General features: G+C 38.5%; 1 non-coding gene across 1 annotated transcript; it reads left to right on the top strand.

Moving 5' to 3' along the window:
• The first annotated feature begins 6,199 nt into the window (after nucleotides 1–6,199).
• On the top strand, nucleotides 6,200–6,306 carry LOC112767734 (small nucleolar RNA R71). The gene has a single exon (XR_003185174.1). It is a non-coding gene; the product is annotated as a small nucleolar RNA R71 (small nucleolar RNA).
• The last annotated feature ends 19,984 nt before the right edge of the window (nucleotides 6,307–26,290 follow it).

A 26,290-nucleotide genomic window follows, 5' to 3' on the forward strand; every position in this document is an offset into this window, starting at 1 on the left:
TAACGTGACTCTTAACGTGGCCAATTGTGCCCTTTTGGAACGTTAGTAGTATTCACTTTTACCACTAACGTTGGAGCTTCCCTTTTCCTCCACGTTAGCTTCCACGTTAATGTAATTAACGTGGCCACTAATGTGGGCTATGATGGCTTTCGAAGGCGTTATTGGTGATCACTTTTTCCATTAACGCTGCAAGCTAGTTCCCATTCCACGTTAGTGATCACGTTAGTTAGACTAACGTAGCTACTAACGTGGCTCTTCCTTGTTTCCTTTATCCTGAAATCAAGCAAATAAAGTGCATCAAAGCTTGGTTCTAAATCATGAGACCATGCATCATCCATTTTATCATTCAATTCATGCATAATTCTCATAAAATCATGTAAAGTTCACAATATTTGCTTGAATCAAGATGTAAGTGAATATCTACCCAAAACTTACTTATTTAGTAAGAAAATGCATAAAACTACCCTAAAACAGTAAAGAAAAGGTTAGTGAAACTGGCCAAAATGCCCTGGCATCACAACACCAAACTTAAAGCTTGCTTGTCCCTAAGCAAGTACTGAAACATAAGAATGATGAATGAAAGAGCAAGAGAAATAAGTTCTTATTATAGAGGTAAAGCTCTTGGTTTATGGGATTTCATGCATAGAAACTTAGGTTCATTCCTTTACTGGTTTCCAGGTCCTTATCATGCTCTTGAATACTTGATTGATTGCATCCTATGAGATCCTTATTTTTTTGATCCTCCCTTTTTTCTCAGGGTTTATTGCATCCTTAGGCTAAGTGCTCTGTGAGGGGGCAACTCTTTAAAATAAACTTTCAACCAACATTCCTGAACTAGTTGGTTCAAGGTGCTAGGTGTTGAAACACCCCTAAAGACTTACTCCCTCAAGTCTCTCTCCCCCATACATGCACACCACAGGCACATGGTTTGTTATTTTCTTTCCTTGAGGCCTTGGTGTCCAGCACCTCTTTGGGTTACTAAATGTTCTGTAGCAAGGTTGCTCTTGATAGTGGATTTTCAGTTGATAATCCCGGGTTAGTTAACCCAAGTTACCAAGTGATGAAGCACTCCTAAGAACTTATTCATCCAAGCAGATCCTTGGTACAGGATCACCACAGACACATCCCTCAAGATTTAAACCCTTGGTGCCTAGCCTTATTTCTTTTTATTTCTTTCTTTTTCAAACTCTTATTATTTTTTCTCTTTTTCTTATTAGAATCTTGTTGTTTGGTTAATCTCATAAAATGTTCTTCAAGCATGTTCTTCAGTACACATAAGTGCCCTCATACCTTATAGGTGATCCAACTTAGCTAATCTATTATCCCACTACCAACCTTGAGGACTTATTTCACCATATGAACCCTACTCTAGTTTCTTTCATAACATTATATTTCATTAAATTCAAAGGGCAAGCATACAAGTGAGTAGGATGAAAATGAAAACAAGTAACTTGGACCAGCACACATTGACTTAACAACTGAAAATGCTAAAGACAGAATTGGAAATTCCTAAGCTACTATGGAAGCATGTTCTATTTCATACATGATTTTCCTTATTTAGACTTGAAAAAGATAAAACGAAGAGGGAACTCCACCACTTTTTACTCATGGGGCTGCCCATGCTCTCTCTTGTTTGTCCTCTTTGTGTCTTTCTTGAGTGCTTGAACCCCCATTTTCCTTGCTCTTTCCAGTCAACTTTTTCCAGAAGCCAGCATCTTCCATCTTCTTTTTCAATGTTTCCTTCTGTTGTTTCACCTTCCTTTCCTCTTGTTCACTTAGATCTTTTTGGACTGTATCTTACCTGGGGATTGCAGAGTGCAAATTATGCATATGGTCAGACATATAGTTCAACTTGGCTTGAGTGTTTATGTTGAATTCTTCCCTATGTAGTTGCCGTCCTTTATTAAGCATGCTGAACTCGTTGAATGCCTTCGTCTGAGCTAGATGACGTTGGTTGAGCTCTTGAAGGCGTTTATCTTGACGCTCTTGCCTTTCAGTCACTTGATTGATGGCTTGAGTGAGCTGGGAGTAGTGTTCCTGTTGCTGCTCCATTTCCTATTTCTGCCACTCTCCTTGCTGATTCATCCAGTTAGCAAGTAGTTCTTCCTGACGATCCATCCGTTGGGATTGAAAGTGTAGTTGTTGCTCTTGTCCTTCCATATATCTCCTTGCCAAGTCCTCAATGGCTCCTTGAATGTGAACCAGATTTATATTGGTTGGATCATAGTACTCTTCTTGCTGGTATTCTTCTTGATGAGGTTCTTCTTGATGAGGTCCTTCTTGTGATGTTCTTTTCCCTATTTGAGGCCTTCTTTGTTGTTGGGCGGGTGCCACATAAGTTATACGCTGGAGCGTAACTAACCTCCCAGGGTTTACTCAACGTGGATTGCTGTCTTTGAAGACCACTTTGGCTTTCTTACATAGTCTCACGATGGTGCTGGGATACAAAAGCCGAGCACTCGGATCACTCTTTTCGGCTGCCTCTTGGATTCTCTCCGCTATAATTTCATGTACATTGATGTCCCCACCGCTCATAATGCAATGTAGCATGGTAGCTCGAGCAATGTTGACCTCAGAATTGTTTGAGGCTGGAAGGATAGATCTTCTCACGAGTTCAAACCATCCCTTGGCTTCCGGGATGAGATCTCCTCTTCTGATGAACCATGGCCTCTTATCCGAATACCTTTCCTAATCTGATCCTATGATACACATGTCATTCACAATCTCTTCAAGTTCATCATTGTCGGGGCCATTACTTATTCTTGCTTGATAGCTTGGCTTGTCAGAGGTTTCTGATCTCAGACGAAGAGTCCTCATTATAGCGTTGGGACTGAAGTCCACCTCTGTTCCTCTCACGTAGCTTTTGAAGGTAGGAGCCTTGGTATTGTCTTCTCTGGCTACATTGGCATAGAACTCTTTAATGAGATTTGCATTTATCTTTGTTTCTGGGTTTGTAAGCTCTTGCCAACCCCTCTGTTCAATCTTTTCTCCAATTTGCGGGCACTCATCATAGTTGAATTGGAATGTCAGCTTTGGCAATACTTTCTTGTGTTTTATACGTTCGAATTAAAGCTCATGGAAAGCGGTCTTGAATCTTCCTTCATCAAAAGGATTGCTCTCCATCGGTGTCTTTCCCTTTCGCCTTTTGGAGCTTGAAGATGCCATAAGTGACTTTTGATATGTGAAGGTGTTGAAGGGTGTGGATAGATGATGGAATTCGGCCTCGTTAGGATAAGGTGTAATTAAGGGAGTGGGTGAGAGTGCTTTCGATGGGGTAAGAGGTGTTGAGTTCCGAAAGTGAGAAGTACAAAGAAAGGGTAATTGGAATGTAAAGAGGTACAGACTAGGAACCACTTATATAGAAAAGTGGTGAGTGAATGAAAGGTGTGGATTGATGGTGTAGGCGTATGATGAACGGATGGGGTTTAGCATGGGATGGGCACAAGGATTATCACTTTTATGATGGGGTTGGTTTGGTCTCCAAGGGTGTTGTTCTTCCAATGTTGCATGGCAACATTTCCCAATGCATTCCCTTTGAAGACATGTGTATAGTCCCCATTTTTGAAGTGGCCGAACCCTCCTTCTTCGATTGTACCATCAATTCCTTCCAATCTTCCTTTCATTTCTCCTACAAAAAAAAGTGCAATTAATAACTTTTTGGATAATGACGGCAAAATTTAAAAAAAAAAAGAATAACTACTTTTTAAAAGTTTTGTTTTTTAAATAACTAAGTACTATTCATGAATGCAAACCAACTGACTATTTAATTGTCCATGTATGCAATATTGGTGACACCAAACTTAGTTTGTGGCCATGTGGTGTAAAAAGATTTGTTCAAGATTCTAAGAGTGACATGATATGAGTTGCATTTATGTTCTCTTAGTGTGTCTTGAACACTAAACTTGTTCTTCACTATATGTTGCAAAAAAAAGGATCCATTCAAGTGTATGTCAAAGTTGATTTAGAATTCATGAACCTTGCATTATTAACTACTTTAAAAGCATATAGAACATGGGTTGCCTCCCATGAAGCGCTTCTTTAGCGTCACTAGCTTGACGTTCTACCTTTGTTAGGGTGGTTGGTAATGCTTCAAATCTTCCCCCCTCGCAGTGAATCTATCTCCATTGGCTTCATTAAGGATCTCCAAATGTTCTAAGGAGAGAATTCTGCTGATGGTAAAAACTTTAGGCAGCTGAGATGGGATGGTGGGGAGATGAGGTGGGATAGCTGGGAGATAAGCTGAGATCACTTTATCCCCTGGAGAGAAATCCTCTGTAAGGATCTTCTTGTTCCTCCATCCCCTTGGTGCCTTCTTCCTTGTTTCTTTTAACTCTACCCTGCTCCTTGTGGCCTCCTTTCCCAGGAAAATTTTATTGCTGGTCTCATATGATTCTGGTGGGTTTGGCTCCTCTTGGGTTTCCTTTAGCTGTTGCACCTTCTGACTATTTTGTTTACCAACCAAAGGGATTCCCAAGTGTACAGTTTGTGCTTCAGTGCTTGTTTCTTCCACTAGTGCCTTGTCGTGATCTTCCTTTGGTTCCTTGTTTTCTTGATCTGCTTCTTGTGAGGGTTTGAAGACATTGAATGTGAGTTGTTCATCATGTATCCTCAGTATTAGCTCTCCTCGCTCCACATCTATAAGCGCTCTGGCTGTAGCTAGGAATGGTCTTCCCAATATGATTGGGTGAAGGTGACTCTCTTCCATTTCCAATATGACAAAGTCTGTGGGAAGGAAGTAGTTCCCAACCTTTACCAACACGTTTTCAACCACTCCTACTGCTTGTTTTTGAGTTTTGTCAGCCAGCTTGATGACTACATCTGTGGGCATTATCTCATTGATCTGCAGCTTCTTCATGAGGGATAAAGGCATTAAGTTGATACTTGTTCCCAGGTCACAGAGTCCTTTATCAAACCTTGTTTCTCCTATGGCACAGGGGATGTGAAAACTCCCTGGATCCTTCCTTTTTGTAGGCAACTCTGGTTGAATGAGAGCACTGTACTCCTTATTCATCACTATTGTTTGCCCTCCTTTGAGTGAGCTTTTCCTGGTCAGCAGCTCCTTCATGCACTTAATGTATGAGGGCATTTGTTGGAGAGCCTTGATGAATGGTATGTTTACATGAAGGGATGCAAACATGTCGAGGAACTTTGAGTATATTCTCTTTTCTACGCCACCCTTGAGTCTTTAGGGAAAAGGTGCATAGAGGTTTAGAATCTCCTTTTGTGTAGTTTTGGTTTCTTGGTGACCCTCTTTCTACTTCTCTGCTGAAGTATCTCCAGAGTGTTCGAAGGGTTTGTTTAGCTCTTCCTCAGTCCCCCTATCACTTATAGTGACCATCTTGCATTCTTCCCATCTTACTTTCTTTGCTTCACCTCTCGGGTTATTCTCTGTGTCACTTGGAAAGCTGTCAGTAGGTTTAGGAATCTTCTCAGAGAGGTATCCCACTTGAAATTCTAGCCTCTTGATGGTGTCTCCCTGGTTTTTGATATTGGCTCGCACCTCCTCCTTGAACACCTTGTTATCTTGGATTTCCTTACATATGCCTTCAAGTAAAGTCTCAATCCTTGAGAGTCTATCTTCGGATGATAGTGAGTTGAGATTGGAGGGATGAGAAGGGCCATTTTGGTTTTGATATGGATGTTGAGAGGTGTTGTTAGGTGGGTGCTGATATGATCTCTGTGTGGAATATTGGTGAGCTGCATTGTTGTTGGGGTTGTGATGTCTCTGATCTTGGCCTTGATCTTGTTGATTTCCCCACCCAAAGTTTGGGTGGTTCCTCTAACCAGGATTATAAATTTTGGAGTATGGATCATGGATCTGCCTAGGTGAGTTCCCAATGTAGTTGGCTTGTTCCTGATCACCCTCTGACTCTGCATTCACTCCTTCTTGAGCTGCTGATGAGGTGGTGATTGCTGCTACTTGGTCCCTTTCTATCTTCTTGGTAAGGTCAGCCAGCTGCTTGGTGATCATCTTGTTTTGAGTCAGCAGTGCATCCACGTTGTTTAGCTCCATCACTCCTCTAGTGTTGCCTCTTTCAGAAGCATAGAAGTAGTCATTCTCAGCTACAGTCTCAATGACATCTATGGCTTCTTCAATGGTCTTCTTCTTGTTCAGAGACCCCCAGATGAGTGGTCTACTACCTTCTTTGATTCGTAAAAAAGACCTTCATAGAAAATATGTAACTGCACCCATTCATTGAATATATCTGGCGGGCACCTTCTTGTCAAGTCCTTAAACCTCTCCCATGCTTCATAGAGAGTTTCACCATCTTGTTGCCTGAAGGTTTGTACCTCAGCTCTCAACCTGTTGATTCTTTGAGGAGGATAGAATCTCGCCAAAAATTTGTTCACCACATCTTCCCAGGTTGTTAAACTCTCCTTCAAAAAAGATTCCAGCCATTTAGATGCTTTGTCCTTGAGTGAAAAAGGGAACAAAAGCAATCTATAGGTGTCAGGATGAACTCCATTAGACTTCATAGTATCACATATCCTCAGGAAGGTGGTTAGATGTTGATTGGGGTCTTCTTGGACACTTCCTCCGAATGAACAATTGTTCTGAACAAGGGTGATGAGCTGTGACTTTAGTTCAAAGTTATTGGCATGTATGGTTGGCTTTTGGATGCTACTTCCACAGTTTTCTGGGTTTGGATTTATATAAGAGCCTAAAACTCTTCTCTCTTGTCTAGCATGTTGCACTGGACCTTCTCTGCCATGGTTGTGAGCCTCTTCTTCATGATGGTTCTCCATATTCTCATCCATGTCTGGTTCAAAATATTCCTCCTCTTCCTCAGCACTAACGACTCTCTTTCCTCTTGCTTCCCTCCTTAATCTAAGGAGGGTCCTCTCAGGTTCAGAATCAAAGGAAGTTGAAGCCCCGCTTCTTCTACCTGTCATACAACCAACAGAGCAAAAAGTAAGAGAGAAGTTGAATGGAGTTTACTCTGGTTAGGAATGATGTTAGGGTGAGTGATGCAATATATCAAATAGTTAGTGGGTTAGTGAACTGAATTGTAAAAATAAATTAAAGATAACACCACAACGGGTAAGGGGTAAAGGGAAGAAAATAACTAAAACTGAAAGTAAATCACTCAAATGAAATAAAATCAAACAAAAGAAAAATGCTCAATCTAGTTATCCACCAATTTAATCATTGTTGATACAAAATCAATCCCCGACAACAGTGCCATAAACTTAATGCATGGAAACCTGTCTCTCAACAAATTTCCCTCGGCAAGTATACCGAATTATCGTCAAGTAAAAACTCACAATAGAGTAAGGTCGAATCCTACAGAGATTGATTGGTCAAGCAACTTTAATTAGAGAAATATTCTAGTTGAGCTAAACAAAAATTGAGTTGATATTTGCAGAAACGTAAATGGCGGGAAAGTAAATAACAGGAAGTGTAAATGCTAGAAATAAAGAGCAAAATGTAAATGGCGGAAAGTAAATTGCAGAATCTTAAATGGGGATTTGGGGAAATGAACATAAAAGTAAATGGCAGAAAGTAAAGAGAATGGGTAAGATCAGAAATGATGGATTCATTGGGCTCAGGAGATGTTGTATTCTCCGGATTAAGTTCATTCTCATCTCTTCCTCAATCAATGCATTCATTGATCTCCTTGGCAATCTTAAGTGATTGAATTCCAATCCCTTGGCAACCCAATCTCTCAAATCTTGATCAATAGCCAATTCCTTGGTCTAATTGCTCATGAGAAGAGATGAAGTACGGTCACTGATTATAGCACATGTATTCCCAAATTAAAGTGTTGGTAGGATCACTATATCCATCCAAACCCCAATTTGGTCTAACATGAGAAAGCATTTCTAGCATGATCTCTTCATTCCTCTTCCAAGGTTCCGAAGAGATCCAAGTATGAATAGCTTCTTTTCCAAGACAACTACCCAATAGGATGAAGATTGAAAGCTTTCTAGTAAAATCAAGAGAAAAGAAAGAAGAAGAATAATGAAAACTATTATTGATCCATCAAATTACAACAGAGCTCCCTAACCCAATGAAAGGGGTTTAGTTGTTCATAGCTCTGGAAATGGAAAGCATAAATAAAAAGTACATTTTCAAAATAAAACTAGAAGTTACAGAGAAAGTAAAATATACAGAGTGTAGTTCTCCAAAATGCCAAAAGCTCCCTACTAGTTCAAAACTACTCCTATATATACTACTCTTCTGATCTTCTAGTTGGCTCTTCAAGTCTTGGATATGGGCCTTTGGATCTTTAGTTGAAGCAGTTACAGTCCTCAGTGGGCTCAGCTTTGCTTGCAGAAAATTTGTGAGTTAGGCATGGACGTTAGTTAGGACGTTAGTGGTGCTAATGTTAAGTGAAAATGTGAGTTCGAGAACGTTAGTGACAACCACCTTTTTCACTAATGTTCCAAGCCAAAAATGATCCACGTTAACTTCAACGTTAGTGGCACTAACGTGACCACTAACGTTGCCTCTTAGTCCTTTGCAAACGTTATTGGCATTCACCTTTTCCAATAGCGTTGCTTGTTGCCCCTTTTCCCCACGTTAGAGTTCACGTTAGTATAACTAACGTGACCCTTAATGTGGGCATGCCTAAGCTTCGAGAGCATTAGTGACACTTACCTTTGTCACTAACGCTTCAAACGCCCCTTCTTCCCACGTTAGTGCCTCACGTTAATTGCATTAACGTGACCACTAACGTGGTGGTGATTGCCATCTCCAACGTTAGTGACAAAGGTGAGTGTCACTAACGTTGGCCCATCATTCTTTCCTCCACGTTAGCTTCCACGTTAATGTAATTAACGTGGCAACTAACGTGGGCAATATTGGCTTAGTCCAACGTTAGTGACAAAGGTGAGTGTCACTAACATTGGCGATTCCTTGCTCCTCCCACGTTAGAGTTCACGTTAATGTAATCAACGTGACTCTTAATGTGGCCAATTGTGCCCTTTTGGAACGTTAGTGGTATTCACTTTTACCACTAACGTTGGAGCTTCCCTGTTCCTCCACGTTAGCTTCCACGTTAATGTAATTAACGTGGCCACTAACGTGGGCTATGATGGCTTTCGAAGGCGTTATTGGTGATCACTTTTTCCATTAACGTTGCAAGCTAGCTCCTATTCCACATTAGTGGTCACGTTAGTTAGACTAACGTGGCTACTAACATGGCTCTTCCTTGTTTCCTTTGTCCTGAAATCAAGCAAATAAAGTGCATCAAAGCTTGGTTCTAAATCATGAGATCATGCATCATCCATTTTATCATTCAATTCATGCATAATTCTCATAAAATCATGTAAAGTTCACAATGTTTGCTTGAATCAAGATGTAAGTGAATATCTACCCAAAACTTGCTTATTTACTAAGAAAATGCATGAAACTACCCTAAAACAGTAAAGAAAAGGTTAGTGAAACTAGCCAAAATGCCCTGGCATTACACCTCCATCTCCTTCCTTTCTTCTTCTTCTACTCATTTCTTTCTTCTTTTGCTCGAGGACGAGCAAACCTTCTAAGTTTGGTGTGAAAAAAGCTCTGCTTTTTATTTTTCCATAACCATTAAATGGCACCTAAGGCCGGAGAAACCTCTAGAAAGAGGAAAGGGAAGGCAATTCCTTCTAACTTTGAGTAATGGGAGATGGAGAGATTTATCTCAAAAGCCCATCACTAAGAAGAGGATAGAGCAAACAAGAGAGCCCACTCATGGACCTCAACAAGAGCATGAGGAAATTCCTCATCAAATCCTTGAGATGCCTCAAGGGATGCACTTTCCTCCACACAATCCATGAAATTAGAGAAGACCAAAGAGCCATGAGGGAGGAGCAATAAAGGCAAGGAAGAGACATTGAGGAGCTCAAGCACTCCATAAGATCTTCAAGAGGAAGAACTAGCCGCCATCATTAAGGTGGACCCGTTCTTTAATTTCCTTGTTCTTATTTTTTTTTGTTTTTCAAAAATTATGCTTTATGTTTTGTCGATGTTTGTGTCTTTATTACATGATCATTAGTGTATAGTGTCTATGTCTTAAAGCTATAAATGTCCTATGAATCCATTATCTTTCTTAAATGAAAAATGTTTTTAATTGCAAAAGAACAAGAAGTACATGATTTCAAATTCTATCTTGAAATTAGTTTAATTATTTTGATGTGGTGGCAATACCTTTTGTTTTCTGAATGAACGCTTGAACAGTGCATATTTTTGAATTTGTTATTTATAAATGTTAAAATTGTTGGCTCTTGAAAGAATAAAGAAAAAGGAGAAATGTTATTGATAATCTGAAAAATCATAAAATTGATTCTTGAAGCAAGAAAAAGCAATGAATAGAAAAAGCTTGCGAAAAAATGGCGAAAAAAATAAAGAAAAAAAAAGAAGAAAAGAAAGAAAAAGTAAAAGCAAACAGAAAAAGCCAGTAACCCTTTAAACCAAAAGGCAAGGGTAGAAAAAGGATCCAAGGCTTTGAGCATTAATGGATAGGAGGGCCCACAGGAATAAAATCCTGGCGTAAGCGGCTAAACCAAGCTGTCCCTAACCATGTCCTTGTGGCGTGAAGGTTTCAAGTGAAAAGCTTGAGACTGAGCGGTTAAAGTCGTGGTCCAAAGCAAAAAGAGTGTGCTTAAGAGCTCTGGACACCTCTAACTGGGGACTCTAGCAAAGCTGAGTCACAATCTGAAAAGGTTCACCCAGTTATGTGTATGTGGTATTTATGTATCCGGTGGTAATACTGGAAAACAAAATGCTTAGGGTCACGGCCAAGACTCATAAAGTAGCTGTGTTCAAGAATCAACATACTGAACAAAGAGAATCAATAACACTATCTGAATTCTGAGTTCCTATAGATGCCAATCATTCTGAACTTCAAAGGATAAAGTGAGATGCCAAAACTATTCAGAAGCAAAAAGGCTACAAGTCCCGCTCATCTAATTGAAACTAATCTTCATTGATAAGTTTGGAATTCATTGTATATTCTCTTCTTTTTATCCTATTTTGTTTTTAGTTGCTTGGGGACAAGCAACAATTTAAGTTTAGTGTTGTGATGAGCGGATAATTTATACCCTTTTTGACATTGTTTTTACATAGTTTTTAGTATGTTTTAGCTACTTTTTATTTTATTTTTATTATTTTTTATTCAAAAATCACATTTCTGGACTTTACTATGATTTTGTGTATTTTTCTGTGATTTCAGGTATTTTCTGGCTGAAATTGAGGGACCTGAGCAAAAATCTGATTCAGAGGCTGAAAAAAGACTGCAGATGCTATTAGATTCTGACCCTCCTGCACTCGAAGTGGATTTTCTGGAGATATAGAAACCCAATTGGCACGCTCTCAATTGCGTTGGAAAGTAGACATCCTGGGCTTTCCAGAAATATATAATAGTTTATAGTTTACCCGAGATTTGATGACCCAAACTGGCGTTCAAAGTCAGCCTAAAATATCTTGGCGTAAAACGCTCAAACTGGCACCAAAATTGGAGTTAAATGCCCAAACTGGAACTGGAACCGTGTCATTTGGACCTTTGTAGCTCAAGTTATGACCATTTGAGTGCAAAGAGGTCAGGCTGGAGAGCTTAGCAATTTCTTCAACTTCTTGTATTCCTTCCATTTTTGTATGCTTCCTTTCCATCTTCTAATCCATTCCTTCCCTGTAATCCCTGAAATCACTTAACGGACATATCACGGCATCAAATGGTAATAAGAGAGGATTAATATTAGCAAATATAAGGCCAAAGAAGCATGGTTTCAATCATAGCACAAAATCAGGAAGGAAAAAGTAAAACCATGCAAATAGTATAAATAAGTGGGTAAAGAGTTGATAAAAATCACTCAATTGAGCACAAGATAAACCATGAAATAGTGGTTTATCACTTGGTTAAAAGTAAATAAGCTCTTCAAGACAAACATAAATCAGATTTCACTAATTTAAATTATAAAATAAAAGACAAGTAAACTTGTAAGAAGACAGCTCATGAAAGCAGGGAACATAGAATCAAGCATTGAACCCTCACTGGTAGTGTATGTGCACTCTAATCTCTCAAGTGTATAGGATAATTCACTCTAATCTTCTTTAATCATGCTTTCTAAACTTTGTTCTTCATCTAAACAATCAAAAAAAATTTAATGTACCAATGCAAACATCATGAGGTCTTTTCAGGGTTGTAATGGGGCTAAGGTAAGGGTGAGGATATATGTATGGCCAAGTGAGCTATAATATGAATCTTTAATTAACCTAAGCTTTCACCTAACATACACACACACTCTATATAATTCTAAAATCATGCATTTACTTATTTATTTACTTATTTATTGAATATTTTTGGATTTTTTTTCTTCTTTTTTTTTAAATAGAAAAATAAACATAACTTATCAATGCACATGGATTTTTAATTTTTCTGGTCTCACATGAGTAGGTACCCAAATTCCCATAACACATTCCCTTATTAACCCTTGTTCCCATGGTTTTTCCACACTTAGTTGATACACAATCTCTATCTTAAGCTAACCAAAGATTCAATTGGGGTATTTAATTGTTTTTCCGCTTAAGGCTAGTGATGTGGTAAAATATAGAATAAATGGGATTAAAAGGCTCAAAGTGGCTAACAAGGGTGACTTAAAGGGTAGGCTTATTTGGGATAAGTGAGCTAAACAAGTAATAGCCTCAATCATATGCAAGCATGTAAATACACTAAATAGTGGACATATAGAATAGAACAAAGCAAATATTACAATCATAGAGAAGTAAACACACAAGAATAAAAATTTATGGTTAAATAATGTAACCATGTAATTAGGCTCAAAATCTTACGGGTTGTGTGTTCTTAGCTTTTTAAACTATGTTCCAAATTAAAATTTCCTCAAACAAGTTTTTCAAAAAGTTTATTTCAAATTAGTGAAATGCTATAAAAATTTTCTTGAAAAAGAAAATATTACTTCAACCAAGTGGTAAAATATGCACAAAATCAAACAAATATGCAATCAAACATACAAATGCAACAATGAACAAACAAAGAAAATAAAATATTGGTGTTGAGATAGAAGAGTAACTAACCCATGGAGATCAGTATCGACCTCCCCACACTTAAAGATTGCACCGTCCTCGGTGCATGCTGAGATGTACAGGTGGACGGGTTGCTACAACTGATGCTTGTAGATAGAGGCACCTTAGCTGGAGGTCTCTTGGTTCCTCTCCGTGCCGGTGTCTTGTCAGTGGCCTTCTCTTTTCCTTTCATGGTACCCATGCCTAAGGAAGAAGAAAAAGGAAGAGTGTGAAATATAGAAAACTAAGACCGGAAGGGAGGAAATTCCAAGTGATAAGAAATGTCAAAGGAAAGATGATAGCCCAACTACATGGTAGCTACAACATATAGGGAAGACAACAATAAAGATCAAAAAGGGCAATTCAAAATAATTAGAAGTAAGAGGGTAAAAACATGCAAATAATAGGCATGAGAAGCATAGCTCAAGCATCAAGTAATAAATGTGTCAAATTAAAGAGCATGTGTAATGATGACAATTGTGAATGATAATCCCAAATACATGTGGAGCACAAGTGTTGTAAAAAAGAGGTATGCCAGTGAAAGAGTAAAATAAAATAAGATTCAAAATGCCATAAAAGCTTTTTCACAAACACTGGATGTGCAAGTTAAAATAGGGATAAAAATAATGTAATCCAAATGTATATGAGAGCCATAAGTAAATGTCAATTGTCAAATCTCTCTTCAGAATAGCCACATGCTCAAATAAAATAAGGTACTATCCAAATAAAACTCCAACACCAACATAAAAATACATGAAAAAGAATTGAAAAAGAAACCAAAAGGAATTAAGCTAAGATGAAATTGAGAAGAAAAAAGAACAAATAAATGCATTAAATTAAAGGGATAGAAGAGTAGAGGGGGAGAAGAAAAGAAAGAAAGAAGAAAGAAGAAGAAAGAAATTAGGATTTGGGGAAGAAAATATAAGATATCTTGGCTGATCTGGATAAGTTGTGCGTCGCATATGACGCGGACGCGTGGGTCACGCGATCGCGTGGTGTGTGATTTTTGTCAAGTGACGCAGACGCGTGGGTCACGCGGTCGCGTGACTTGATTTAAGCGAATGGCGCGAGGGCAGCCATGCGTTCGCGCAACTCTCTGTTTCAAACCCATTTTGCCAAAAATTTGGGGTGACACGATCGCGTGGTTGACGCGATCGCGTGAATGGCCTTTCTTTTAAAAATAACGCGGACGCGTGGGGCATGCGTTCGCATGGTAGGGCTTGTGCTTCTAGCATGGTTGATAAACCACTATTTCATGGTTTATCTTGTGCTCAATTGAGTGGATTTTATCAACTCTTTACCCACTTATTCATACTATTTGCATGGTTTTACAATTGCCTTCCTAATTATGTGCTATGATTGAAAACATGCTTCTTTGGACTTACAATTGCTAATATTAATCCTCTCTTATCACCATTAGATGCCTTGATATGTGTGTTAAGTGATTTCAGAGATTACAGGGCAGGAATGGCTCAGAGGATGGAAAGGAAGCATGCAAAAGTGGAAGGAATACAAGAAGTTGGAGAAATTGCTAAGCTGTCCAGCCTGACCTTTTCGCACTCAAACGGCTATAACTTTAGCTACAGAGGTCCAAACGACGCGGTTCTAGTTGCGTTGGAAAGCTAACGTCCGGGGCTTCAACTTGATGTATAATATGCTATAGTTACCCTGACGCTAGGTGACGCAACCGCGTGCTCCATGCGGCCGCGTCGCAGTGACGGAAATCAGCGTGTTTGAATTCTACTCCAGTGATTTCCGGGCTGTTTTCGACCCAGTTCGCGGCCCAGAAAACACATATTAGAGGCTATAAAGTGGGGGATTGCATCCATTCATAGGGAGGTTCTCATAATTCACTTCTCATGATTTAGATTAGTTTTGAGAGAGGTTCTCTCCTCTCTCTCTTAGGATTTAGGACTTCTCCTAGTTTTAGGAGTAACTCTCAATCCTAGGTTCTTTATTTTTATTTTCCCAATTGGCTTATGAACTTTTCCATGTTAGATTTTACTGCTTTGAATGTATTTTATTTGAGGTATTCCAGATATTTGTGATTTATATTTTAGCTTTTTACATTTTTGGTTTTGGTTAAGAAATCAGTAACTCAGAAGTTATCCAACTCAATAGCATAATTGATAACTGTTATCTTTGCTAATTGAACTGAGCTTCAATAATCCCATCCTTTTCTTAGGAAATAAATAGGATTCGAAGATCAAACTAATTAGTCCCTTGACTTTCCTTTACTTTAGTAAAGGTTGACTTAGTGAAATTGAGATTCAACTTTCATTGTTGTTGATAAGAATAACTAAGTCTAGACTTCCAATTTCTCATACCTTGCCAAGAGCTTATTTTTATTATTAATTTATCTTTCATAATTATTCCTCTTTCTCAAAACCCCAATTTACAATCTCTATAATCAATAATAAGAACATACTTCCCTGCAATTCCTTGAGAAGACGACCCGAGGTTTAAATACTCGGTTATCAATTTCAAAGGGGTTTGTTACTTGTGACAACCAAAACGTTTGCATGAAAGGACTTTTGAAGGTCTAGAAACTATACTTGCAACGAGGATTTATCCGCAAATTTCTAGACCACGCAAAAGTTTTAACGTCAAAATGGCGCTGTTGCCGGGGAATTGCAAACGTGTGCCTTATTATTGGTTATTGTAAATATTTTTTGCTTTTTGTTTGAATATTTGTTTTTATTTTTGTTTTTATTTTTGCTTTTTCATAAATTAAGAGGTTATTGATTTTTTATTTTAAAATTTTTATTTTATCTTATCTTATTTCAAAAATCAAATTTCAAATTTCAAATTTAAAAATTTTTCAAAATTCAAATTTAAAAATTTTCAAATTTCAAATTTCAAATTTCAAAAATTCAAAATTCAAAAATTTAAAAATTCAAAATTTCAAAATTTAATTTTCAAATTCAAAATTTAAATAACCTTTTAATTTAAATTTATTTTTACTTTTGTTTTTAATTTTTTATTAGCTACTATGAATTCTCACCCCTCTCGCTTTAAGTTTGATTCCAATGTTGTTGTTAGGAATGGAAACTATAATGAGAACAGGCATCAAGGTTGGAAGAATCAAAGATGGGAGGAGCCACAAGGATTTAATCAACCCTCATGGCAACAACCACCTCCAATGAACTATCAACAACCATTCTGTGATGCATATCAAGGCAATGGCTATGGTGAGCACTCTTTTGATTATCAACAACCACCACCATATGCCTATGAACCCTCTCCTTAACATAACTTTGGACCACCAAACTCACAAGCCCCTTTCCGCCATTCACCTCCATATGACCCTAACCCTCAACCACCATACCAACCACCTTATGAGCCATATGAACCATATATAGAACCACCCCAATTCCAATCCAATTACTCACAAGAACCACCACTTCAATATTCACCATCTCCATATCCATCAATCCAAGAGCACTATGATCCTATTTATGAAAGCCGAGTGCATCAAGAGACAACGGATCGTTTCAAGGAAACAGTGGATCGATTTCAAGCAACCATTCATCAATTAGAGCAAGCAATAATCCAATAGGTTTCTAGACGCTCAAACATTCAAGGACCAACCACAGCCCCATGTGGACAATTTCATGAAGAGCATAGCATGAAGGAGATACTAGAGACTCCAGTGGACAAGACAGAGCATGAATTCATACTAGAACAAGTAGAAGAAGCTGTCATTGTTCAAGAAGAAGAGTTGGTTGAAGACTTAGGAGATGCAGAACCTCCATGGAAAAGTCCAGTCATAGAATCCCCTTCCAAGACGTTTGAAATTGATGCTAAGGAGGGTGTACAACCTCCAAGGCATATCACAGTTGAAGACTTGGAAGAGGTTGATCAAGAGATGGAGATTCAAGAAGAAGAAGCACAACCCCCCATGCCCTTGGAAAGCAATGAAGAGGAGATTGAATTGGAAGAAAGCTAGCAAGAGGAAGAGGTTGAAATTAAAGAAGCTTGCAAAGAGGTGGTAATTATCAGAGAAGAGCACAAGGGAGTGGAGCTTGCAATTTCATTAAAAACACCTCCCCCTAAGTTGCCATCATCCTTCACAACATTCAAGTGGGTAAAATTCATATCCCATAGCTTTCTAATCCCACTTGAATATGGGCTACTGGAGACGGATGGTCAACTTAGAGCTCTTTGTGGCATTAAGAGTAAGAGGAAGATGGCCAGTGATAAGAATTGTCAAGCAAGGTTCCACATGGTTGTGTGCTCAAAGTTTAAATGCAAAGGTTGGTGTAAAGCTCAACTGAATGGGTCTAGGAAGTTGTTTGGCCGCTTACATGAGAATTCAGACTGCTTGCCACCCGGAGGGGACAATATTGCTCAACTAAAAGATGGGTGCAAAGGCAAGGTCTAGGACCCCAGAATTCATCCCAGAAATCAACACTCTTGGGGCCTTGTCACTTGCTTTAACTTGCTTAAAGGCTTTCTGCGCCTAGTTTGGGATCCCGGAGGCCATTGGAATCACAAACATTGGTGGAGATTCCTGGATGAGTTCAAGCACAAGCCTCCATAACAAAGGACTCCCCAAATGTCCAACTTAAGGACTTTAACTAAAAGTGCTAGGTGGAAGACAACCCACCATGGTATAATCATTCCTTTCTCAATTTTAATTTTATTTAGTTTTGTTTATTTTTGAATTTTATTTTATTTTGTCATATTGAACCTGGAGTTTTGCATCACATTCATATTAACACTGCATTCTGCATTTTTCAGATTACAACAAAAAAAAAGCACGCACGTGACGCAGCAGCGTCGCTGACGCGTCCGCGTCACCAGTGCGTTAGGGGGAAAAGAAATTGAATAGAGAGTTACGCAGGAACAGTGCTGGAGGCGTGCTAATGGCACAAATTGATCCACGCGACCGCGTCACCCATGCGGCCGCGTGCCCTGAAAATGGACGTAAAAAGGGTGCTTGGCCGAAAGTTGTGCTGGAGTTGGGCTAGACTCGTGCTGGAAGCCCAAGCCCTCCCACGCGAACGCGTGCCCCACGCGTTCGCGTCATTTTCAAAAGATGGCCACCCACGCGACCGCGTCAACCACGCGATCGCGTCACCCAGAATTTTGTTAAAAAGAGTTTCGAACAGAGAGTTGTGCGACCGCGAGGCTGCACTCGCGCCAATCGCACAAAACAGGCCACGCGATCGCGTGACCCACGCGTCCGCGTCACCTTATCTTCTTGCGCACCACGCGACCGCGTCACTCACGCGTCCGCGTCACAAGCGGCACACAGAATATCCAAATCAGCCAAATTTCTTATCTTTTCTTCTCTAATCCTTATTTTTCTTATCTTTTCTTATTTCTTTCTTCTTGCTTTCTTATTTTCTCCCACTTCCATTCTATTTTATTTAATTTATTTGCATACTTTCATTCATTGCATATTTTTAAAATTATTATTGGTGTTTAAATGTTCTTATTCAACTGTTACATCTTTTCTGGTATTTTCTTGGTGCTTAGTGAATTGTTTTATTTTGAATAGGTAATATTATTTATATCAATGCCAATCTTTTATACCTGTATTACTTTTACATTGATATGAATTTATATTATCTCTCCTTACCCACACTCTCCCTCATTGTTGCAACATTTTTGCACCACTGGTATGCCATGTGCTTCTATTGTTTTCTCACTTGCATGTTGTAGCTACCATGTAATTGAGACCTTCATTATTTGGCATTAACCAACCCATGTTTTAATTGTTTCTTATCTTTATTTCTGGGTTATTGTTCTTCTTTTCCTCTTCTTTCAGGCTGGCCACCAAAGACGGCAAAAAGGAAAAACTTCTAAAAGGGAGACAAACAGGTCCATCTGCACAATCCTTAAAGAAAAGCATCAGTTGGAACAACCCGTCCACCTGCCCATCTCAGCATGCACCGAGGACGGTGCAATCTTTAAGTGTGGGGAGGTCGATACCGATCTCCATGGGTTAGTATTTCCTTCTCAAACACCAATATTTTATTTTCCTTGTTAGTTGTTGCATTTGCATGTTTGATTTCATATTTGTTTGATTTTTTGCATATTTTACCACTTGGTTAAAGTAATATTTTCTTTTTCAAGAAACTTTTTAAGAGCATTTCACTAATTTGAATAAAATTTAATGTTACACTTGTTTAAAGAGATATTATACTGGAACATGGTTTAGAGCTCGAACACACAAAACCTATGAGATTTTTTTGAGCCTATGTGAATTGGTTGTATTTTACCAACCAATATTTTATTTTTGGTGTGTGTTTTTCTCTCTAAAATTGTGATCTTTGTCTTGCTTAATTCTATATTTCCATGGTTTGATGTATGCATACACTTACATGATTGAGGCCTTTGTTTCACTGAACTTACATACCCATATGGCCTTACCCTTTCATTATCCTTTGCAAACCAATTTGAGCCTATTTTACCTCCTTTATTCTTTATTTTAGCTCATCACTAACTCTAAGAGGAAAACAATAATGTCCTTAATTTGAATCCTTGGTTAGCTTAGAATAGTGAGAATGCTTATGATTTAAGTGTGGGGAAAGTGGGTTTGGAAACATTTGGTTTGAGAATTGAGTATGTTAGAATTTTCTGAAAATATGAAAGAATGTTGAGAATATGTTCATGCATTCAATAAATTAATCATATGCATTAAAAAAAAAGAAAAAGAAAAAGAGAGAAAATAAGTAAAAGGGGACAAAATGCCCCAAAGTAAATGTTGAAAGCAATGCATATGTACTGTACTTAAAATTAGAATGCATGAATATGTGGAAAACATGGTTAATGGATAGTTAGATTTTGTATTATGATTACATGGATTGTTTAAGTTAGGTGAAAAGTTTAAGTTAATTAAGGATTCAGATTTTAGTCCACTTGGCCAAATACAATCCTACCTTGACTCTAACCCCATTACAACCCTTAAAAGACCTCTTGATATGTGTATCTGTGCATTAAATTTGTGTTGATTGTTAGATGAAGAGCAAGCCTTAGAAAGCAAGGATAGTAGAGAATTGAGAGAATCGAACCTTAAACACTTGAGTGATTAGAGTGTATACACTACCAATGAGGGTTCGATACTCGATTCTTTGTTCCCGGCTTTCATGAGCTATTTTCTTCTGCAAGTCTATTTGTACTTCATTTTCATGATTTGAATTAGTGAAATCCAATTCATATTTGTTCTTAAAATATTTGTTTACTTTTAACCAAGTAGGTAGAAACATTTTGCATGTAGTTGCATTCATATAGATAGGTTGCATTTCATACATTCTACCATTCCTCTTCATCTTTATAATTTCTCTTGAGCTTAGCATGAGGACATGCTAGTGTTTAAGTGTGGGGAGGTTGATAAAACACTATTTCATGGTTTATCTTGTGCTCAATTGAGTGGATTTTATCAACTCTTTACCCACTTATTCATACTATTTGCATGGTTTTACAATTGCCTTCCTAATTATGTGCTATGATTGAAAACATGCTTCTTTGGACTTACAATTGCTAATATTAATCCTCTCTTATCACCATTAGATGCCTTGATATGTGTGTTAAGTGATTTCAGAGATTACAGGGCAGGAATGGCTCAAAGGATGGAAAGGAAGCATGCAAAAGTGGAAGGAATACAAGAAGTTGGAGAAATTGCTAAGCTGTCCAGCCTGACCTCTTCGCACTCAAACGGCTATAACTTTAGCTACAGAGGTCCAAACGACACGGTTTCAGTTGCGTTGGAAAGCTAACGTCCGGAGCTTCGATTTGATATATAATATGCCATAGTTACTCTAACGCTAGGCGACGCGACCGCGTGCTCCATGCGGCCGCGTCGCAGTGACGGAAATCAGCGTGTTTGAATTCTTCTCCAGCGATTTCCGGGCTGTTTTCGACCCAGTTCGCAGCCCAGAAAACACATATTAGAGGCTATAAAGTGGGGGTTTGCATCCATTCATAGGGAGGCTCTCATAATTCACTTCTCATGATTTAGATTAGTTTTGAGAGAGGTTCTCTCCTCTCTCTTTTAGGATTTAGGACTTCTCCTAGTTTTAGGAGTAACTCTCAATCCTAGGTTCTTTATTTTTATTTTACCAATTGGCTTATGAACTTTTCCATGTTAGATTTTACTGCTTTAAATGTATTTTATTTGAGGTATTCCAGATATTTGTGATTTATATTTTAGCTTTTTACGTTTTTGGTTTTGGTTAAGAAATTAGTAACTCGGAAGTTATCCAACTCAACAGCATAATTGATAACTGTTATCTTTGCTAATTGAACTGAGCTTCAATAATCCCAACCTTTTCTTAGAAAATAAATAGGATTCGAAGATCAAACTAATTAGTCCCTTGACTTTCCTTTACTTTAGTAAAGGTTGACTTAGTGAAATTGTGATTCAACTTTCATTGTTGTTGATAAGAATAACTAAGTCTGGACTTCCAATTTCTCATACCTTGCCAAGAGCTTATTTTTATTATTAATTTATCTTTTATAATTATTTCTCTTTCTCAAAACCCCAATTTACAATCTCCATAACCAATAATAAGAACATACTTCCCTGCAATTCCTTGAGAAGACGACCCGAGGTTTAAATACTCAGTTATCAATTTCAAAGGGGTTTGTTACTTGTGACAACCAAAACGTTTGCATGAAAGGACTTTTGAAGGTCTAGAAACTATACTTGCAACAAGGATTTATCCGTAAATTTCTAGACCACGCAAAAGTTTTCTCATCAATGGTTCCAGCCCCACTCCATTATAACTTACTGCCAAACACATTTTTACGTCGATTTTGCAGGGCACGCGTTCGCGTGTGTGACGCGGACGCGTGAGAGGCATATTTTCAAAATGATGCAGCCGCGTCAGCGACGCGGTCACGTGGGCATGTTTGTGCCTAAGGCAAGCCTCCAGCCACGCTTTCGCGTGACTTTCTGTTCAATTTTATTTTCTTCCCAACGCACCTGTGACGCGGACGCGTCAGCGACGCTTACGCGTCACGTGCGTGTTTTTTTTTTATATGCAGTATGCAAATGCAAATGCAGGATACATGCAGATGGCTATGCAGAAATTATGAATGAACACAAATGAAAATAAAATAAAATAAAACTAAGAACAAAAAAGAAAAGAATATACCATGGTGGGTTGTCTCCCACCTAGCACTTTTAGTTAAAGTCCTTAAGTTGGACATTTGGGGAGTCCTTTGTTATGGTGGCTTGTGCTTGAACTCATCTTGAAACTGCCACCAATGCTTGGACTTCCAATAATCTTCATTATTCTCAAGTGAATTTGCCAAGCCTTGAGGGAGTTTTTCACAAGACTTGAGTTCCCAAAGTGGATCCTCATGTATGCCTGGATCCCAAATCTTGTTTCTACACCCGTCTTCAAGTGGATGATGATTCCATCCGGGTGGTTCAGCCTTAGAATTCTCATTTAGGCACCTAAACATCCTCCTAGACCCAATTAATTGAGAATTATGCTAACCCTTGTACTTCAATTTGGAACATGCAACTATATTGAACCTTGCAAGACAACTCTTACCACTAACCATCTTCCTCTTGCTCTTATAGCCACAAAGAGCTCTAAGTTGACCATCTGTCTCAAGTAAACCATATTCAAGTGGAATGAGAAAGCTAAGGGATATGAATTTTACCCACTTGAATGTTGTATTGGGTGGTTATGGCCTTTGGGAGAGGTCTCCAGCAACTTTGGCAAGGTGATTTTAAGCTCTACTCCCTTGTGCTCTTCTTGGACAACTTCCACCTCATTGTAAGCTTCTTCAATTTCAACCTCTTCCTCTTGGTAGCTTTCTTCCAATTCAATCTCCTCTTCATTGCTTTCCAAGGGCATGGGAGGTTGTGCTTCTTCTTCTTTAATCTCCATCTCTTGACCAACCTCTTCAAAGTCTTTAGCCATGATATGCCTTGGAGGTTGTACACCCTCTTTGGCATCAAATTCAAATATCTTGGAAGGAGGTTCTATGACTGGACTTTCCCATGGAGGTTCTGCATCTCCCAAGTCTTCAACCTCTTCTTCTTCTTCAATAATTGCTGCTTTGTCCAGTTGTTTTAGTATAAAATCGTACTCATCCTTGATAATTTCCTTTCCATGACAGCTCCTTTCAACTATTCCTTCATCTGCAAGGGTCTCTTCCACCTTCACCTTTTGGGCCTCCTACTTCTCTAAGACAAGATCAGACTCCTCCTTGATGTCTTCCTTCACTAATTCTTCAACCACTCCTTCGACTTCAAGGGTTTTTACTACCTTCATCTGTAGGGCCTCCTTTAGTTTCTTATGAAGTATGGATTCGCGAAGATGATTCCTTCTTTCTTGTTCCATATCAATAGCATAATTGGGATCATTGGTGCACGAAATTGTGATCATCAATGGCGCCAACAACTTGGTATGCACAATTGTAATCTCAACTTTTTGTCACAACTCCGCACAACTAACCAGCAAGTGCACTGGGTCGTCCAAGTAATAAACCTTACGTGAGTAAGGGTCGATCCCACGGAGACTGTCGGCTTGAAGCAAGTTGTGGTCATCTTGTAAATCTCAGTCAGACAGATTCAAATGGTTATGGAGAATTGATAATTAAAAGATGGATAAAATATAAAGTAGGATAGAGATACTTATGTAATTCATTGGTAGGAATTTCAGATAAGCGTATGAAGATGCTTTGTTCCTCCTAAACTTCTGCTTTCCTATTGCCTTCATCCAATCATTCATACTCCTTTCCATGGCAAGCTTTATGTTGGGCAACACCGTTGTCAATGGCTACTTCCCGTCCTCCCAGTGAAAATGTTCCAAATGCGCTGTCACCACACGGCTAATCATCTGTCGGTTCTCGATCATGTTGGAATAGGATCCATTGATCCTTTTGCATCTGTCACACGCCCAACACTCGCGAGTTTGAAGCTCGTCACAGTCATCCCTTCCTAGATCCTACTCGGAATACCACAAATAAGGTTTAGACTTTCCGGACCTCAGGAATGGCTGTCAATAATTCTAGCCTATACCACGAAGGTTCTAATCTTAGATTAAAAACCCAAGAGATACACATTCAAGCTTGATTGCATGTAGAACAGAAGTGGTTGTCAGGCACGCGTTCATAGGTGAGAATGATGATGAGTGTCACGGATCATCACATTCATCAAGTTGAAGAACGAGTGTATATCTTAGAGAAGAAGTAGGCGTGAATTGAATAGAAAAACAGTAGTACTTTGCATTAATTCATGAAGAACAGCAGAGCTCCACACCTTAATCTATGGTGTGTAGAAACTCCACCGTTGAAAATACATAAGAACAAGGTCTAGGCATGGCCGAATGGCCAGCCTCCCTAAAGGTCTAAGATCGCATGTAAAAATTTGTAAAGTATATCAAATACAATAGAAAAAGGTCCTATTTATAGAAAACTAGTAACCTAGGGTTTACAGAAATAAGTAAATGATGTAGAAATCCACTTCCGGGCCCACTTGGTGTGTGCTTGGGCTGAGCATTGAAGCTTCTACGTGTAGAGACTTTTTTGGAGTTAAACGCCAGCTTTTGTGCCAGTTTGGGCGTTTAACTCCAGCTTTTATACCAGTTATGGCGTTTTGACGCCAGAATTTCTATGCTGACTTGGAATGCCGGTTTGGGCCATCAAATCTCGGGCAAAATATAGACTATTATATATTTCTGGAAAGCCCAGGATGTCTACTTTCCAACGCAATTGAGAGAAAGCCAATTGGGCTTCTGTAGCTCCAGAAAATCTACTTTGAGTGTAGGGAGGTCAGAATCCAACAACATCTGCAGTCCTTTTTCAGCCTCTGAATCAGATTTTTGCTCAGGTCCCTCAATTTCAGCCAGAAAATACATGAAATTACAAAAAAACACGCAAACTCATAGTAAAGTCCAGAAATGTGATTTTTATTTAAAAACTAATAAAAATATAATAAAAACTAACTAAAATATACTAAAAACATACTAAAACCAATGCCAAAAAGCGTATAAATTATCCGCTCATCACAACACCCAACTTAAATTATTGCTTGTCCCCAAGCAACTGAAAATCAAATAGGATAAAAAGAATAGAGTATACAAGGAATTCCAAAAACATCTATGAAGATCAGTCTTAATTAGATGAGCGGGGCTATTAGCTTTTTGCTTCTGAACAGTTTTGACATCTCACTCTATCCCTTGAAGTTCAGAATGATTGGCATCTATAGGAACTCAGAATTCAGATAGTGTTATTGATTCTCCTAGTTAAGTATGTTGATTCTTGAACACAGTTAATTTATGAGTCTTGGCCGTGACCCTAAGCATTTTGTTTTCCAGTATTACCACCGGATACATAAATGCCACAGACACATAACTGGGTGAACCTTTTCATATTGTGACTCAGCTTTGCTAGAGTCCCCAATTAGAGGTGTCCAGAGCTCTTAAGCACACTCTTTTTGCTTTGGACCTCGACTTTAACCGCTCAGTCTCAAGCTTTCACTTGACACCTTCACGCCACAAGCACATGGTTAGGGACAGCTTGGTTCAGCCACTTAGGCCAGGATTTTATTCCTGTGGGCCCACCTATCCACTGATGCTCAAAGCCTTGGATCCTTTTTATTTCGCCCTTGGCTTTTGGTTTAAAGGGCTATTGGCTTTTTCTGCTTGCTTTTTTCTTTTTCTTTCTTTTTCTTTTCTTCTTTTTTTTTTCGCATATATTTTTTTCTGCAAGCTTTTCACTGCTTTTTCTTGCTTCAAGAATCAATTTTATGATTTTTCAGATTATCAATAGCATTTCTCCCTTTTTCATCATTCTTTCAAGAGCCAACAATTTTAACAATCATGAACAACAAATTAAAAAATATGCACTATTCAAGCATTCATTCAAAAAAACAAAAAGTATTGCCACCACATCAAAATAATCAATCTATTTTAAAATTCAAAATTCATGTACTTCTTTTTCTTTTTCAGAAAACATTTTTCTTTTAAGAAAGGTGATGGATTCATAGGACATTCATTACTTTAAGACATAGACACTAAGACACTAATGATCATGTAATAAAGACACAAACATAGATAAACATAAAGCATAAAAATTCGAAAAACATAAAAATAAAGAACAAGGAAATTAAAGAACGGATCCACCTTAGTGATGGCGGCTTGTTCTTCCTCTTGAAGATCTTATGGAGTGCTTGAGCTCCTCAATGTCTCTTCCTTGCCTTTGTTGCTCCTCTCTCATGATTCTTTGATCTTCTCTAATTTCATGAAGGAGGATAGAATGCTCTTGGTGTTCCACCCTTAGTTGTCCCATATTGGAACTTAATTCTCCTAAGAGGTG

The sequence above is a fragment of the Arachis hypogaea genome, chromosome 17 (genome assembly GCF_003086295.3).
Source record: "Arachis hypogaea cultivar Tifrunner chromosome 17, arahy.Tifrunner.gnm2.J5K5, whole genome shotgun sequence".
NCBI classification, from domain to species: domain Eukaryota; kingdom Viridiplantae; phylum Streptophyta; class Magnoliopsida; order Fabales; family Fabaceae; genus Arachis; species Arachis hypogaea.